The sequence below is a fragment of the Rutidosis leptorrhynchoides genome, chromosome 9 (assembly GCF_046630445.1).
Source record: "Rutidosis leptorrhynchoides isolate AG116_Rl617_1_P2 chromosome 9, CSIRO_AGI_Rlap_v1, whole genome shotgun sequence".
Classification (NCBI taxonomy): Eukaryota; Viridiplantae; Streptophyta; class Magnoliopsida; order Asterales; family Asteraceae; genus Rutidosis; species Rutidosis leptorrhynchoides.
This window is the reverse complement of record NC_092341.1, coordinates 225,476,996-225,494,390: the sequence shown is the minus strand read 5'-3', so window position 1 is coordinate 225,494,390 and position 17,395 is coordinate 225,476,996.

Below are 17,395 nucleotides of genomic sequence, written 5' to 3'. Positions count from 1 at the left end.
ATAATAATATAAATGATAATAATATTAATGATAAATAATTAATAATAACAGTAAAAATAATACAAAATATAATGATAAAAGTAATAAATATATTGATAATAGTAATTTTATTAATATTATTAATGATAATAAAATTAATTGCATTATTTTATAATAATAATGATTTTCATAATGATAACAATGATATTAGTAATAATAATAATAATAATAATAATAATAATAATAATAATAATAATAATAATAATAATAATAATAATAATAATAATAATAATATAATTATATTTTAACTTGTAATTACATACATTAATATTACAGTTTGCCAATCATGTAATATTCAACAATTATATGATATATACATATAATAACATATATTTAAATTTTAATATATTTTACAATATACATAACATCATTTATATGTAAATTATATTCATATGTATATTCAGTTTAACAACCTTATTAATTTTGTATTTTTGATTTAATTAGTTATTATTTATTATATACACCTACATTTATATATCTATATATATATATATATATATATATATATATATATATATATATATATATATATATATATATATATATATTTATATGCTTACACATTTATTTATAAATAATAGTTCGCGAATCATCAGGCCTGGTCAAAGGTTAACTGATTATCCGAATGAAGATTTCAAACTTTCTAGACTCAATATTTCAAATTTTGCTTATCGTGTCGGAAACATATGGAGATTAGGGTTTAAATTTGGTCGGAAATTTCTGGGTCGTTACAAGTAGGATTCAAGTAACTAGTCTACTCCAATAAACTAACTGTAAAATGGCGCACAAAAGAATAATGGTCAATTGTCTATTTGGTCTTGTCTAAGTAACAAGTTGTGATTACTTATTCATGTATGACTTAACATTGATGTCTTTACACACTTATTGATTATCTTAGAAAGACATCATTCAATTAATCTCTACTTAATCTTGAAATGAATATGATTTGTGATTAATTGAAACTAAGAAATTAATGACATATTGACTAGTCTTTAGGATTTAACCAAATGCATTAATGTGACTAACTAAGTCTTGACCAAACTGAGATTTCCCAAAATACCAATCAAGACACTTCTCCAAGAATGTTGGGTTTACCACTCTTGGAGTGTTATGTCACTTTCATTCAATAAGTCTAAATCCCACACACTTAATGCATATAGTACTTGTATAGGATGTTGGGTTTCTTTTGCAGGTGCTAGATGGAGTAAAGGTTCCAAAATGTGGTGTTCAAATCTGAGTCAAACGTTCATACAATGGATACATATTTTGAACTGGAGCACGCGCGATTGAATCACGGTCGACCGTGCTGGCAACCTTGTGACAACGACTATTTTTCGAATCTCACTATAAAAGGCAAGCATTGAAGAGCATTTGAAGTTGACCCTCTTGCATATTTCAAAGGCTTATTTTCAGAGATCACAAGTGCATTAATTACTACTCAAATATGATCAAGCAAGAGAAGATTCTATGATCTTATAGATATAGAATTGGGTTGTTGTAAACTTACTAATCAACATCATTTATCTTGTGAGTTTACTTAGTGTAATGTATGTCCTAGTATTGTCTTAGGATCATCATTGCAAAGTGTATAAGTCTTGTAATTTTAATTAGTAGAAGCATAGGCTAGCTTAGTGATCTACTTCCTTAAAGGGACTTAGGAAGTTGATTAATCTCATTTGAAGATTAAGACTTGTCCAAGGTGAAGACAAGTTGATCTAGGTTGGAGTTGATCTTTCAAAGGGATAGAAAGATTAGGTTTGTTGTCTACAAAGAAGTTGAAGACTTGTAAATTGGATCTCCACCGGATTTGGAGAAAAGTGCTTAGTGAAGCAAGAAATCTCGATTAGTGTAATCGGGGAGTGGATTAAGGTGGATTAGTTAACATCCACCCGAACCACTATAAATCCTTGTGTCTATGTTCCTTACATTACTTTATTCATCATTTTGAACATACACACTACATACATCAAGTTTGATTTGAATTGGTTGATCATAGTTAATCGAATTTGGTGATCAATCAAAAAATGTTAAAAACATATTAAGTAACTATTCGCCCCCCTCTAGTTACTTACAATTCATATCAGAGCGGTTGCTCAAATCATTGCTCTATAAACATTTTTGGAAGTGTCAAAATTCGTTTTGTGCAAAAACATGAGTCAACGATTCTCGGATCAACTCAAACTATGGGATACTTGGAAGAATTGGTGAAAGAAGCACCAATATTTGATAAAGAAGATATTGATGTGTGAAAATCAAGATTTGAAGATTATCTCAAATCTAAGGATTACTACTTGTAGAGGATAATCAAAGTAGAAGACTTTGTTCCACAAGCTAGTTCAAGACTAGTGAATTCAACATTTCAAAACAATTAAGTTTTGAAACAATTTGATGCTATTTCACTACTTCATGAAGTTCTTCATAGTGAAGAAAGAATGAAGATAATCTCATTTGAAAATGGTAAGGAATGTTGGGATTCACTATGCTCTCAAGAACAAGAAAACTCTAGGAGTTTAAAGGGTAAAAGGGTAAGAGAGAATTTGAAGAAGCTTGGAGACTTTGATCTTTAAGAAAAGGGTTTGGATGGAGATGAAGATGGTTGCCTCATGGGTTCTTGGAATGATTTGGATCAAGATGGTCAAAGTGAAGAAGAGGTTGAATCTCCCTTCAAAGATGAGGATGTCTCAAGCGTGGATTGTAATGAGGTACATGTATTCTATCCATCTAATTATGAAGAATTGCTAGATGATTACAAAACTATTAAATTTGTATATGATAGTAGTCGTGACAAAATAAAACTTTTAGAAAAGGAATTACACAAAGTTGGACAACTTAACACAGTTTTAATTGATGAAAACAACCCCTTGAAAAGAAAGCTTGAAAAGATGACTATATATGATTCATCAAAAGATAAACTTGAAATGAATAGGTGTCACGACTCTAGCAAATACAAATCATGTAATCAAAGTCCATTGTCTATTATTAGAAGAATTGAGAACATGGGAAAAATGGGCCAACCTAGCAATTCAATGAAAGGGATAAGTCAAGGATTGGGTAATATTAAAATCAATCAAAACCAATGACCAAAATGCTAATGAGAATGACTTTTTCAAAAGACTTTGAATTAATGAAAAGTTTTTCATACAAATTCAAAATTGTTTTGAAAATGATTTTAAGAGGAATGTTAAAGGAAGTCTACTTGTATTAGGATATAGTGTTTGAATGAAACTATGAATTGCATGCTAAATACAAGTTGATGCGCTTTGTGTATACTCTCTCTCTCTCTCTATATATATATATATATATATATATATATATATATATATATATATATATATATATATATATATATATATATATATATATATATATATATATATATATATATATATATATATATACATACATACATACATATAAATATAGTATATTACTTGTCATTGATGATGAAACATCGGGAGGATGTGATCATTCAATGTTAGGAAAAGAAAACTTGTCCTCAAGTATTCTATAGAACCTAAGAATTGTCAAAACGCGCTCAAGAGAAGAAGAAGTGAAGAAATTCATCATCAAGAGATCCACGGCTGCATCACGGCTGACCGCAGACTCGATCGCAGAATCCTGTTTTAAAAGTCTGGAAATTTCTCACACGGATAACACCACGGTCGACCGTGCTTCGACCGTGTGTGGTCTGATTCTGTTTTAAATTAAATAAAACCCACACTTTTCTTCTCATTCACACTCACTTCATTAACAAAAACTCTCTGCACGGCTAAGGAGATCGACCGCACACAGAAGAACGTGAATTCCTTCCATCTCAATTTCTACTTTCGGTATGATTAATCATTGCTTCCCTATCATTCAATTGTGTTTGTATGATGAACTAGTGTTTTGAAGAAACCCTGACTAGAATGTACCAAAGATGAAATTGATGCAAACAATCAAAAATTATTCTTGAAGAACAATTTAGAAATGATTGTAGTGATGCCTATTTATGCATTGATTTAGCTTTGAACAAATCTAGGGTTCATTATACATCTAGGTTAGATTTTCATAGAATCATTGTTCATATGATATAAACAACATTGTTGCAAATGGAGTGTGATAATGTTAGATGTCAAAACATGTGTTGATGATGATCTTAAAAGTCTAAGAACACATATGAACTTTGTGAAAATCATAACTAGTTGCAAACTCATTAACACTAATGAAGAAGTGGAAATGTGAAGAACATTAACATCAAAACATCTAAGTATTGATGATAATTAAAGTTTGCAAAACTTGTTGCCTACAATTGAATTATACACTCTAAATTAATTTGACATATTATTGTGTAGAAAATGGAAAGAGCAAAGGGAAAGAGTATTGAACCAAGAAGAAAGGATTCATACGATCTGTAAAGACCCGTCCTAATCCATAAGAATGAATACAATAACATATGATTACATTGCGAGGTATTTGACCTCTATATGATACATTTTACAAACATTGCATTTGTTTTAAAAGACAAACTTTCATTACATCGAAAGTTGACAGGCATGCATACCATTTCATAATATCCAACTATAAATGATCTAATATGTCATTTACTTAATCTTTACTGAACTCAACGACTTGAATGCAACGTCTTTTGAAATATGCCATGAATGACTCCAAGTAATATCTTTAAATTGAGCAAATTCACAGCGGAAGATTTCTTTCAATCCTGAGAATAAACATGCTTTAAAGTGTCAACCAAAAGGTTGGTGAGTTCATTAGTTTATCATAATCGATCATTTCCATAATTTTAATAGACCACAAGATTTTCGTATTTATAAACAGAACCTCTCGTCTGCATAAAGATAAAATCATTCATATGAATTGAACACCTGGTAACCAACATTAACTTTAATGCATAGAATATCCCCAAACAGAACCTCTCGTCTGTATAATAATAATCTCGAAGTACTAAAGCCATCCATAACCTGAATGGGGGTTGTTAGGCCCAATAGATCTATCTTTACGATCCGCATCAATTAGGAACAGAACCTCTCGTCTGCCTAATTCTTAGGTTACCAAGCTAAAAAGGGTGATAATCGGTTTAATAATCCAACCATAGAATGTAGTTTCGATTACTTATGTCTATTTCGTAAAACATTTATAAAGCAGCGCATGTATTCTCAGTCCCAAAAATATATATTGCAAAAGCATTTAAAAAGGGAGCAAATGAAACTCACGATACTGTATTTCGTAGTAATTATGCATATGACGGCACTGAACAAGTGCAGTGTTGGCCTCGGATTCACGAACCTATATCATTTATATATATATATTAAAACATATATTCGTAATCGAACAATATATATATTATTATTAGTGATATGATTTTTTTATTGATAACTTATATATATTTCATTATTTAATTAAATGTATTCATTTTATATATTAATAACATATATTTTTAATTTGTGTATACATTCAAAATGATTAATATTTTTATAGTTATATTAATATATATGTATATATGTTCAGTGTTATATTGAAAATACCTAAATTGTTATATACGAATATTTCTAAAAATAATTTGTTAATATAGTTAATGTATACTTATAATTTTAAATAATAATATTTTTAAAACTTTTATTTTTACATTCATAATACTTTTAATAATAATGATATTGTTATTACTAATAATCGTAATACCTTTTGTTTTAATGATAACTTTAAATAAATTGTTAATAATGATAATAAGTTTTAATTATAATAACACTGATAATGAAAATCTTAATAATAATAATAACAATAATAATAAGTGTAATAATAACAATAATAATAATAATAATTATAATAATTATAATAATACTTAAATGATAAAATTAACAATAATAAATATATTAATAATACCTATAAGACTAATAATAATAATAATGGTTATAATACTTATAATTATGATAATACTAATAATAATAATTATAATACCAATAATAGCAATAATAATAATAATAATAATAATAATAATAATAATAATAATAATTATTATTATTATTACTATGAATATGATAATAATAATAATAATAATTTTAATGATAATAATAATCATAATATTAATGTGAGTAATAACAATAATTAGCATAACAAAAATAAGTAATAATAAAAGCTACCTTAAAAGTATAATTTCCCCAAAAAATAAAACAGTCTCTGCCGGGACTCGAACCCGCGACCTCCCGTTCCCCGTTCCCCGTTCCCCGACCACACACCCAACCGTCCCTCTGTTTCTTATTATCTGATTTAAATCATGGATCAAATCTTTTTAACCCTTTTCTAGCCTGTCATCTTCTTCTCCTTAAACATCATCATCTTCATTAGCTTCGATCCATTTCATCATCACCATCGTGCACATTAATTTCACAGCCTATCATCAACCTTAACGAATCATCATCATCACTTAACATCTTCGTGACCATCATTTACCTTACCATCATTTATGCTATCCCTTTCCACAACCCTCATCTATATAACCCATCGTTATCATATCCATAACTTTCATCATCATCAACCCTAATCATGATCATAATCGTGATTATCATCATTCTTAATCTAATCATTCTCATCATCATTACTATATCATCTCTGTAATCATCCCATCATCGTTTTCACTATACATCATTACAACTTTCACTGTTCACCGTCTTCTTCGACGTATTATCATAATCGTGTAATCGTCAACATCGTTTATCTCCTTCTTTGTTTCATCTTCACTATTCTTCCTGTAATCATCAGCACAATCATCGTTTTTGTTCACAGTTGCAGGTTACATTGGTGGTGTGTGGGGTTCGATTAGAATAGTAAACAGAAAGCAAATAGTGACGAGTAGTAGCAAATAGTGGTGAGGGTGCTCGTATGGTGTTAAGTTGTGTTCGTACGGGACTGAAACAGAAAGAAAAATAGAAGAACTGAAGCAGTTTACAATTGGGTTTGGTCTTGACTTTGGGTCTGACCGAAAGAAAATAGAAACTGAAATCGTTTGCAGCAATTTATCGAATGGAAACAAAAATATATAAGTGTAGTAGCAGAAGTAAACAAGAGTGATGAAGGTGGTTTGAAGTGGGTCGTCGACTGATCAAACATAGAAGCAGACAGAAGATTTGGCGATTTACGTGTATATTTTTAGGATACTTGCTAGAAACAGAAAAATATCGAAGTGGGTTTTGATAATCGTGGTGATTTATGGTGTCTCCCATGATGGTTGTAGGGTGGCGTAGATGGTGTCATCAGTTCTTGGGTTGACACAGAAACTATAGGGATTGGTGGTGTTGTGGTCTCGTTTGAAAAAAATGGGTGGTGGTGATCAAAATGGAACGGTGCTGATGTATGATTCAAGAAGGTGGTGAAGTTTAAGGTGGTGGATGATGGTGGTTATGGTTGCAAATGGTGGACGTGATTGTGGTGGAAGGTGCTCCGGTGGTGGGTGGTCTCCGGTTGAGATGATGATGGAGTGGAGTAGTTTGATCACATATATATATATATATATATATATATATATATATATATATATATATATATATATATATATATAAGATAAAATAAATTATATGTTATATAATAAATTATAAGATAAAATATATATATATATCTTATATATCTATGTTATATAAGATAAAATAAATTATATGTTAATAATATAATAATAATTGTAACATATCAAGCAATTAAAACGTGTGATCTCAAAGACTATACTGCCGACACTTTCATTGGGATATTATTTCGTACTCCGTTGATAATCAGTGGCGGATAAAAGTCCTCAGAAAAATTCCATATTTTTAAATTAACTATATTTATTTATTTTGGTCATTATGGTATAGAATTCGATCATTAACTATTAAATAAAAATTACATTAATTATTCCCTCCCAACCCCAAGTAAATATGAAAAGTTTTAAAATTTAACAAATAGTTCCTAAATACATTTTTAATAAGCCTAAAATTTATAGAACTCATTTTCGTATCACTGTTTATTTTAAAATTACATAAGTTTGAATATAACTTGCTTAAAATCAATCGGAACATCAAACAAGTATTACAATCATTTAATATTTATTTTTAATACACTTTATTTATATATATAGATATATTTTAAATAATAATTATTATAATATCCTATTTTTATTTTATTAATTTTTAATAACAACAACATGTAATACTTTAAATTATAATTCAAATTATTATTTATATATATATCACACATATCTATTTACAATTAATTGTTCGTGAATCGTCGGAAACAGTCGAAGGTCAATTGGATATATGAAACAGTTCAAAATTTTTGAGACTCAACCTAACAGACTTTGCTTATCGTGTCAAAAATATTAAATTGTATCGAGTGTTTGGTTTAAAATTAGTCGAAATTTTCCGGGTCATGACAGTACCTACCCGTTAAAGAAATTTCGTCCCGAAATTTGATCGAGGTCATCATGGCTAACAATAAGAATGTTTTCATGATGAATATGAGTTGATAAATAGAGTTTTATCATCAGTAAGTAATATGGATAAAATAATTCGATTACTCGAAGAGTATGAGTGAAGGTATCGCAAAAGAGCAAAATGATAAAATTAAGGTTCGTCTTAACTTTTGACGTAGTCACGGTTGATTTTCGGAATTTAAGGAATTTAGGGAAAATCTACGTAATCTATATAAGATTTGATTCTTCAAAATTCAAGGAAATTATGATCCTCTTTGATTAAATGCGATAATCTGTCTCGATTGCTCTGTCTGATATTTCACTATAAATCCATCCTCTTCATTTCCTTATTTTTCACACCTCACACCTTCTATTCTTTCTCCCTCAATTCAAACTTTTGTTTTCTCTTCTCGACTTTAAGTCAAGCGAATAATGGTCCAGAATTGTAAGAGAGAAATTGTAATAGCACAATCTTGATTGGTTAAATTACCAGAATTCAAGAGAAAAGATAGAACTATCAAGAAATTATGTTCTTGATATGTTTATATATTAGATAGAATGTAAGAGTCGTGTAACATGGCACATGATGACGTTATAATCTGTGAATCATCATGTTCCATTAGAAACTCAGCATGACTTACTATAATATAATCACGTTGATCAAGTGTCATTATATTATATTAACTCATGCTTCAGTTCCCAACACTTCTTCAAAAACATTCATATTTTAAATTCAATTTTTTTTAGAATTTAGAAACTAAAAACAGTTTTCTTTCTGATGTAACACTGATATCGAAGGGATAAATGATTTCAGATAAGAATAGTTATGAAAATATGTTCAGAAATATCGAGGATATTTATAATGAACGATACGATGATATCTTAGAATTTCTAATATCGAAAGATGATGAAGAAGATTTGTCCGTAAAGGTTTAGAGTCAGGAGAAAGGTATTCATTAATGACTTCAGCAGATACTGAATCATTTGGATTCTTTGAAGGTAGGTTTAGTCTTTGTGATTTGTCCATAGCCTCCTTCATGGTTTGCTCAATTCGTTTTTCAGTATCAAAATTTTTAAGCTTTTTCAGTATGTCGCTCTTTATTATCAAGCTTTTGACTGTTTAAATAGTCTTCAGTTTTCGCTGCTTCATCAGCTTTTTCAGAACTCAAAGATCTGATTCGTAAGCTAGAGTACTTTTCAGGAATTCAGAGATTTCGAATTGAAATTCATCAGTCCAGAAGATATACGTTATATATAGATATATAACTGTTGACGTAGGAACGCTGTGAAATTCGAGAATTAATGATTAATGCTTCTCGGTATTTGGTATGGCAACTATCGTTACAAGATGCAGATGAGTATATGATAGGGTTTTAATGATCACCTATCATGGTTTTTCAGAGAGACTTAAGCCAATGAGTGATGAAGTTGCTGGTAAGTTTACTGCTAATGTGGTGAGATATAAAAGATTCTCCGATAACGATGATGAAAGGCAAACTTATATATCAAGGTTATAATAAGGCTAATCTGAAATGAACAATCGAAATTGATTTGCTGGAGCTGTGACAAAATTGGCTAATTTGGAAAAGGATTGCAAAGTTATTTTCGGTAATAACAATGCCAAAGGAGCTAGCACAGATACGTATTAAACGTTTACTCACATTCCGAGTGTTTTCAGGTGCATAACTATATGCATCAATCTTTTCTTCCGTAGATGAAGTGCGGGTGGTTCATCCTCTCGATTGAGGTGTTTTCAAGAATCATGAAAGGTTTGAACGCAGATTGTAATCGTCAAGATACAAACGAGGTTTAAGATGAAATCAAGTGACAAACTTGAAGAAATGTTTAGTTTCATATGTTATAATCAATATTTTAATTCATGTTAATTGTACAATGTTATTAGTCTATAGTTAATAGTCCACAATTAGTAGTTCAACAATTCATATATAGTTTAATATATAATATTCGAATTAATTACTACATGTCGTGACCCATTGTATACATGTCTCAGACATGATCACAACTCAAAGTATATATATTATTGTAGAATCAACCTCAACCCTGTATAGCTAACTCGAGCATTATTGCATATAGAGTGTCTATGGTTATTCCAAATAATATATATAGATGCGTCGATATGATATGTCAAAACCTTGTATACATGTCCCGATATTTAAAGTGCGTAAAATAAATAACAGAAATTAAATGACGATAAATAAATTTGCGAAAATTAAAATTGCTATAAATAAGTTGTGATAAATAAATGTAATAAGGAATTAACAGTTAGCTAGGAACAGTTAGCTAGGATTTTGTTAATGTGGATTCTTAATAGAATTTCTCATAGTTAATTCGTTTGTTTCTAATAAATTTTATTTTGTCCAATGTTTTCTTCATTATGCCACTTGTTGGATTCTGATAGATCAAAATCCAATTATGAAATTGAATGAAAATGGTTATTTTGTGGTGAACGGATTCGTATATCTTGTGGATATAAGTAGGATAGTAAATGACTGTTGAATCAGATTTGAAAGAATGTACAGTGTAACTTATTAATGTGAAATCTAAATATTCCTCGGGTATTACCTACCCGTTAAAATATTTTCACCATTAACAGTTTGTACGAAAGAATTTTTAATTACAATCTTTATGAAAATATATATACATATATATTTTCTTTAGATGTAATCATGGATTTAATGAGTTAATATGATATTGAACTCATATGATTTACGATTAGAACTAGAGTACAAAATCTCTAAAACATTTGAGATTACATAATCGTTATTTCGAACGAAGATAAATGATGTAGAACGTCATGTAGAACGAAGATAACCGATGTAGAACAAGATGTAGAACGAAGATTATGCTCGAGGTATAGATTGTGATGTTTAGGTGTGTGATAATGGTACGGGTGCTGTTGTTGGTGGTTATGTTGATGTCGATGATGTTGCTGAAGCTGGTAAGTTTTTGCACCATATTCTCCAAGGCTACAACTCGGGCGCGAAGCTCGTTGACTTATTACTCCAGAATGATTGTCGATAGGAACAAGTGAATGAATAAGGTTTAGAATCTGAGTTGTGATATAGTCGTGGCGAGATACTCTGGAAATGAGAGAGAAAATGGTGTTTCGAACAGGTTCGCCGGTAAGTGCTTCAGGTTCTTCTGTAACGACCCTGCCAAATCGTCATTGACGGCGTCGTTAACTTAGGTCCCGTTGCGTGGTCATAGTTCCTAAATGAGACGCGTTTGACCAAAATTATGTCGCATTCATTTGAAACGTACAGGACTTACAAAGTTTAGTTTACCCAACGGTTCGACAACAAGTTTAAGTTTACAAAATATGTAAAGTATAAATGAAATAACTTGCGACATAATTAGTTTAAAATTACGGTTGCTATAAATAGCGTAAGTATGTATGCTTTAAGTTTGAATCCAAAGGTGCTATCACTAGCGTATGCATGTATGCTTAACCCCAAGCAAGTAATCAAAGTGTGTAGAAGCATGTATCAAGTAGCCAAGTATGAACCTGAGAAACATATAGAAATCTGTCAACGAAAAACGTTGGAGAAATCATAGGTGTTGCAATAAACGTTGTTTTTGAACCACAAGATTTAATATAGTTGATTTTCCAAATCGTTTGCATTCCAAAAGTTGTTGTGTGTATCGTGAGCACCCAATTATCAAACTTAACTATTTTGTACCCTGTTACGTAGTGTTAGAACATACACTCGACTCAAAAATATATTTCATCCGCTAACGGTAGCGAACCGTCCGAATGAGGCTCGTCAAGCCATGTGATCACATAATATAAGTTCACGTTTACACCCTGCAAGTGTAACTAATGATAATTGAATTGAGGCTTTTTGTTCTAACTCGCACGTGGAATGTTTGTTTCCGTACTTGTGTTCAAAGTATAAAGTATGTAGTATAAAACTGTATATGTTTCTCATCCCATGATTTAAAAGTATAAAAGTTGTTGAAAGATGAGACTATGATCTCACCTCGAGTGCACGAGTATAAATGTACTTCACAAAGTAAACGTGTGCATGAAAGTTGCTTAGCCTTGACCTAAACAAGTAAGTTGTATCAATTAACCAGTTACGACACATGGTCGGTCGAAATGTGTTCAATTAGTTCTATGGCTCGTTACGACTCGATTATGTAGCATGTGAATCACGTTGTCAAGTTTCATGCAAGAATCAAGTATAAAATAAGATTAGAATGATTGCATAAGGGTTTTGTTAAGTTTGACTAAAAGTCAAACTTGGTCAAAGTCTACGAAAAAGTCAACGGGGTCGGGTCGGGTCCCGAACTATTTTTCTGGGGTTTTTAATCATATACAAGCATGTTGGCCAAGTTTCATGTTGATCGGGGGTGCATAGCATAGTTAGAATTAAACGAAAACGGGATTTTTTTGGACAACTGGGGCTCGGAGCAGCGCTCCAGGACCCTGAGCGGCGCTCAGTATAGCTGTTCAGCAAGTCTGGCAGTTTTTGAACACTCAAGCACGAATCCAACTTCAAACAATCATAACTTATGAACCGTAAACATTCAAAACACGTATCTTATATCATTGGAAAGATATTTTGAAAAGGAATACAACTAAACACATTTCATAAATCAAATCCATCATTAACAACAATGAAAACCTCAATAAATGATCGTTAAATGTTCATAATCAAAGTTTCAAGTTCATAAAACGCATTTCTTGACTCGAGAATCCAATTTACACATACGATACGCTGTTTTGAAGGTAATGAAACATACAATACAACTAAACACTTGCTAATAACATTTCATAGCATTCAATGCATCAAAAATCCATTTTAAAGTTCATCAAACCCTAACCAAAATCATGAATTCATCAATTTTGTAAATGAAGCTTTTCTAAATCAACCTACACATCAAAATGAAGCTAATGATGCTAGTAACACATTTAATACATGAACTTTAACATTTAAACAACATTTAATCAACCAAAACTCAAGATTAAACAAACCCATTTCAAGTTCATGCTAGTTTAAGCAAAACAACAAGATCAAGCAAATAAATCATATATTCATGCTAGACACGAGCCATAGACACTAACTAACACCATTTCAAGTCAAAAACACGAATTAGAGAAATCTAGAGTTTTAGAAATGTTACCCAAACGAGATGAAATTGGTATCAAATTGTAGAGGATGAAGAGAGGATTCCAAATATGTAATTTGTTTTGTTGTAAGCTCCCTATATCGAATTTTGGATGATGATTTAATGAATTTGGAAGTTGAGAGCAAAAATGGAAGAAAAGAAAGAGAGAAAGAGAAGGGTGATTGAATGAGTGGTGGTGGTGGGATTGACTAGTTGACCTAGTCAACTAGTTTGATCTTTTGACAAGTTTAGTCCCTCAAGTTTAAAAGCGGGTGCGTGAATTAACCAAACGAATATTTTAAAACGCTAGAGTAATCGAGAGATGTTATAATCAAATAACGGAAATATTAAGAACATTAGTTAACGAAAGACACGAATTTAGTTAACAAAAGATATTATCTAAAAAAAGACGGTGTTAAAAATTAAATTTGACGAAAAAATGCGGGATGTTACAGCCAAGAGGGAAAGTAGGTGGATGGAAAGGATTGCTTTCTTCTTGTCTCCAATGATTTAGTAGACTACGAGCCCATCCCCAATTCATCCAGAATAGATGATGGCTAATTGGTTGATTCATTTCGGTCACACTGTCTTCGGAGCTCGAGTGAAACTCCATATCGGAATCTGAGGGACTTGAACTAGTGGTGAGTTCCATTTCGTACGAGTGAATAAAGATTTTTAGATATGAATGATTTTCAGTTATCGGATGGTATTTTAATTACATAGAATATCTATATATAGTACAGGAGATCCCGTAGATTACGGAGAAATTTTTGGAAGCTGTCAGGCAAAGTTTACAGTAACAGATACGCTAAGATATGAATTTTTTCTATACACTATTCATGCAATTAATGCAGTAACATGTGTCTAGACTAAGAATGATAAGCAAGAGATTCTGAAAATTATTCCGTAAAAAAAAGAATGATAAGCAAGTGATTCCATAAAAATGATAAGCAGGAAATTTTTGACACGAAATGATAAGCAAAAATTTTGACATGCAGACACGGTCGAAGTCCAGACCCACTAATACATCTAAACAACTGTCAGTTATATACAATAATGCAAGACCTGGTTCGCTAAGACCACCACTCTGATACCCCATGTAAAGACCCGTCCAAATCTATAAGAACGAATACAATAACATATGATTACATTGCGAGGTATTTGACCTCTATATGATACATTTTACAAACATTGCATTCATTTTAAGAGACAAACTTTCATTACATGGAAAGTTGACAGGCATGCATGCCATTTCATAATATCCAACTATAAATGATCTAATCTATCATTTACTTAATCATAATCTTTACCCAACTCAACAACTTGAATGCAACGTCTTTTGAAATATGCCATGAATGACTCCAAGTTATATCTTTAAATTGAGCAATGCACAGCGGTAGATTTCTTTCAATCCTGAGAATAAACATGCTTTAAAGTGTCAACCAAAAGGTTGGTGAGTTCATTAGTTTATCATAATCGATCATTTCCATAATTTTAATAGACCACAAGATTTTCGTATTTATAAACATAGCCTCTCGTCTGCATAAAGATAAAATCATTCATATGAATTGAACACCTGGTAACCGACATTAACTTTAATGCATAGAATATCCCCAAACAGAACCTCTCGTCTGTATAATAATAATCTCGAAGTACTAAAGCCATCCATAACCTGAATGGGGGTTGTTAGGCCCAATAGATCTATCTTTAGGATTCGCGTCATTTAGGAACAGAACCTCTCGTCTGCCTAATTCTTAGGTTACCAAGCTAAAAGGGGTGATATTCGGTTTAATAATCTAACCATAGAATGTAGTTTCGATTACTTGTGTCTATTTCGTAAAACATTTATAAAGCAGCGCATGTATTCTCAGTCCCAAAAATATATATTGCAAAAGCATTTAAAAAAGGAGCAAATGAAACTCATGATACTGTATTTCGTAGTAATTATGCATATGACGGCACTGAATAAGTGCAGTGTTGGCCTCGGATTCACGAACCTATATCATTTATATATATATTAAAACATATATTCGTAATCGAACAATACATATATTATTATTAGTGATATGATTTTTATATTGATAACTTATATATATTTCATTATTTAATTAAATGTATTCATTTTATATATTAATAACATATATTTTTAATTTGTGTATACATTCAAAATGATTAATATTTTTATAGTTATATTAATATATATGTATATCCGTTTAGTGTTATATTGGAAATACCTAAATTGTTATATACGAATATTTCTAAAAATAATTTGTTAATATAGTTAATGTATACTTATAATTTTTAATAATAATATTTTTAAAACTTTTATTTTTACACTCATAATACTTTTAATAATAATGATATTGTTATTACTAATAATCGTAATACTTTTTGTTTTAATGATAACTTTAAATAAATTGTTAATAATGATAATAAGTTTTAATTATAATAGCACTGATAATGAAAATCTTAATAATAATAATAACAATAATAATAAGTGTAATAATAACAATAATAATAATAATAATAATAATAATAATAATAATAATAATAATAATAATAATAATAATAATAATAATAATAATAATAATAATACTTAAATGATTAAATTAACAATAACAAATATATTAATAATACTTATAAGACTAATAATAATAATAATGGTTATAATACTTATAATTATGATAATACTAATAATAATAATTATAATACCAATAATAGCAATAATAATAATAATAATAATAATAATAATAATAATAATAATAATAATAATAATAATAATAATTACTATGAATATAATAATAATAATAATTTTAATGATATAAATAATCATAATATTAATGTGAGTAATAACAATAATTAGCATAATAACAATAAGTAGTAATAAAAGCTACCTTAAAAGTATAATCTCCCCAAAAAATAAAACAGTCACTGCCGGGACTCGAACCCGCGACCTCCCATTCCCCGACCACACACCCAACCGTCCCTCTGTTTCTTATTATCTAATTTAAATCACGGATCAAATCTTTTTAACCCTTTTCTAGCCTGTCATCTTCTTCTCCTTAAACATCATCATCTTCATTAACTTCGATCCATTTCATCATCACCATCGTGCACATTAATTTCACAGCCTATCATCAACCTTAACGAATCATCATCATCACTTAACATCATCGTGATCATCATTTACCTTACCATCATTTACGCTATCCCTTTCCACAACCCTCATGTATATAACCCATCGTTATCATATCCATAACTATTCATCATCATCAACCCTAATCATGATCATAATCGTGATTATCATCATTCTTAATCCAATAGTTCTCATCATCATTACTATATCATCTCTATAATCATCCCATCATCGTTTTCACTGTACATCATTACAACTTTCACTGTTCATCATCTTCTTCGACGTATTATCATAATTGAAATGTCCCGTTCTTATTGATTAAAAACGTTCCATATTAATTGATTTCGTTGCGAGGTTTTGACCTCTATATGAGACGTTTTTCAAAGACTGCATTCATTTTTAAAACAAACCATAACCTTTATTTCATAGATAAAGGTTTTAAAAAAAACTTTACGTAGATTATCAAATAATGATAATCTAAAATATCCTGTTTACACACGACCATTACATAATGGTTTACAATAAAAATATGTTACAACAAAATAAGTTTCTTGAATGCAGTTTTTACACAATATCATACAAGCATGGACTCCAAATCTCGTCCTTATTTAAGTATGCGACAGCGGAAGCTCTTAATAATCACCTGAGAATAA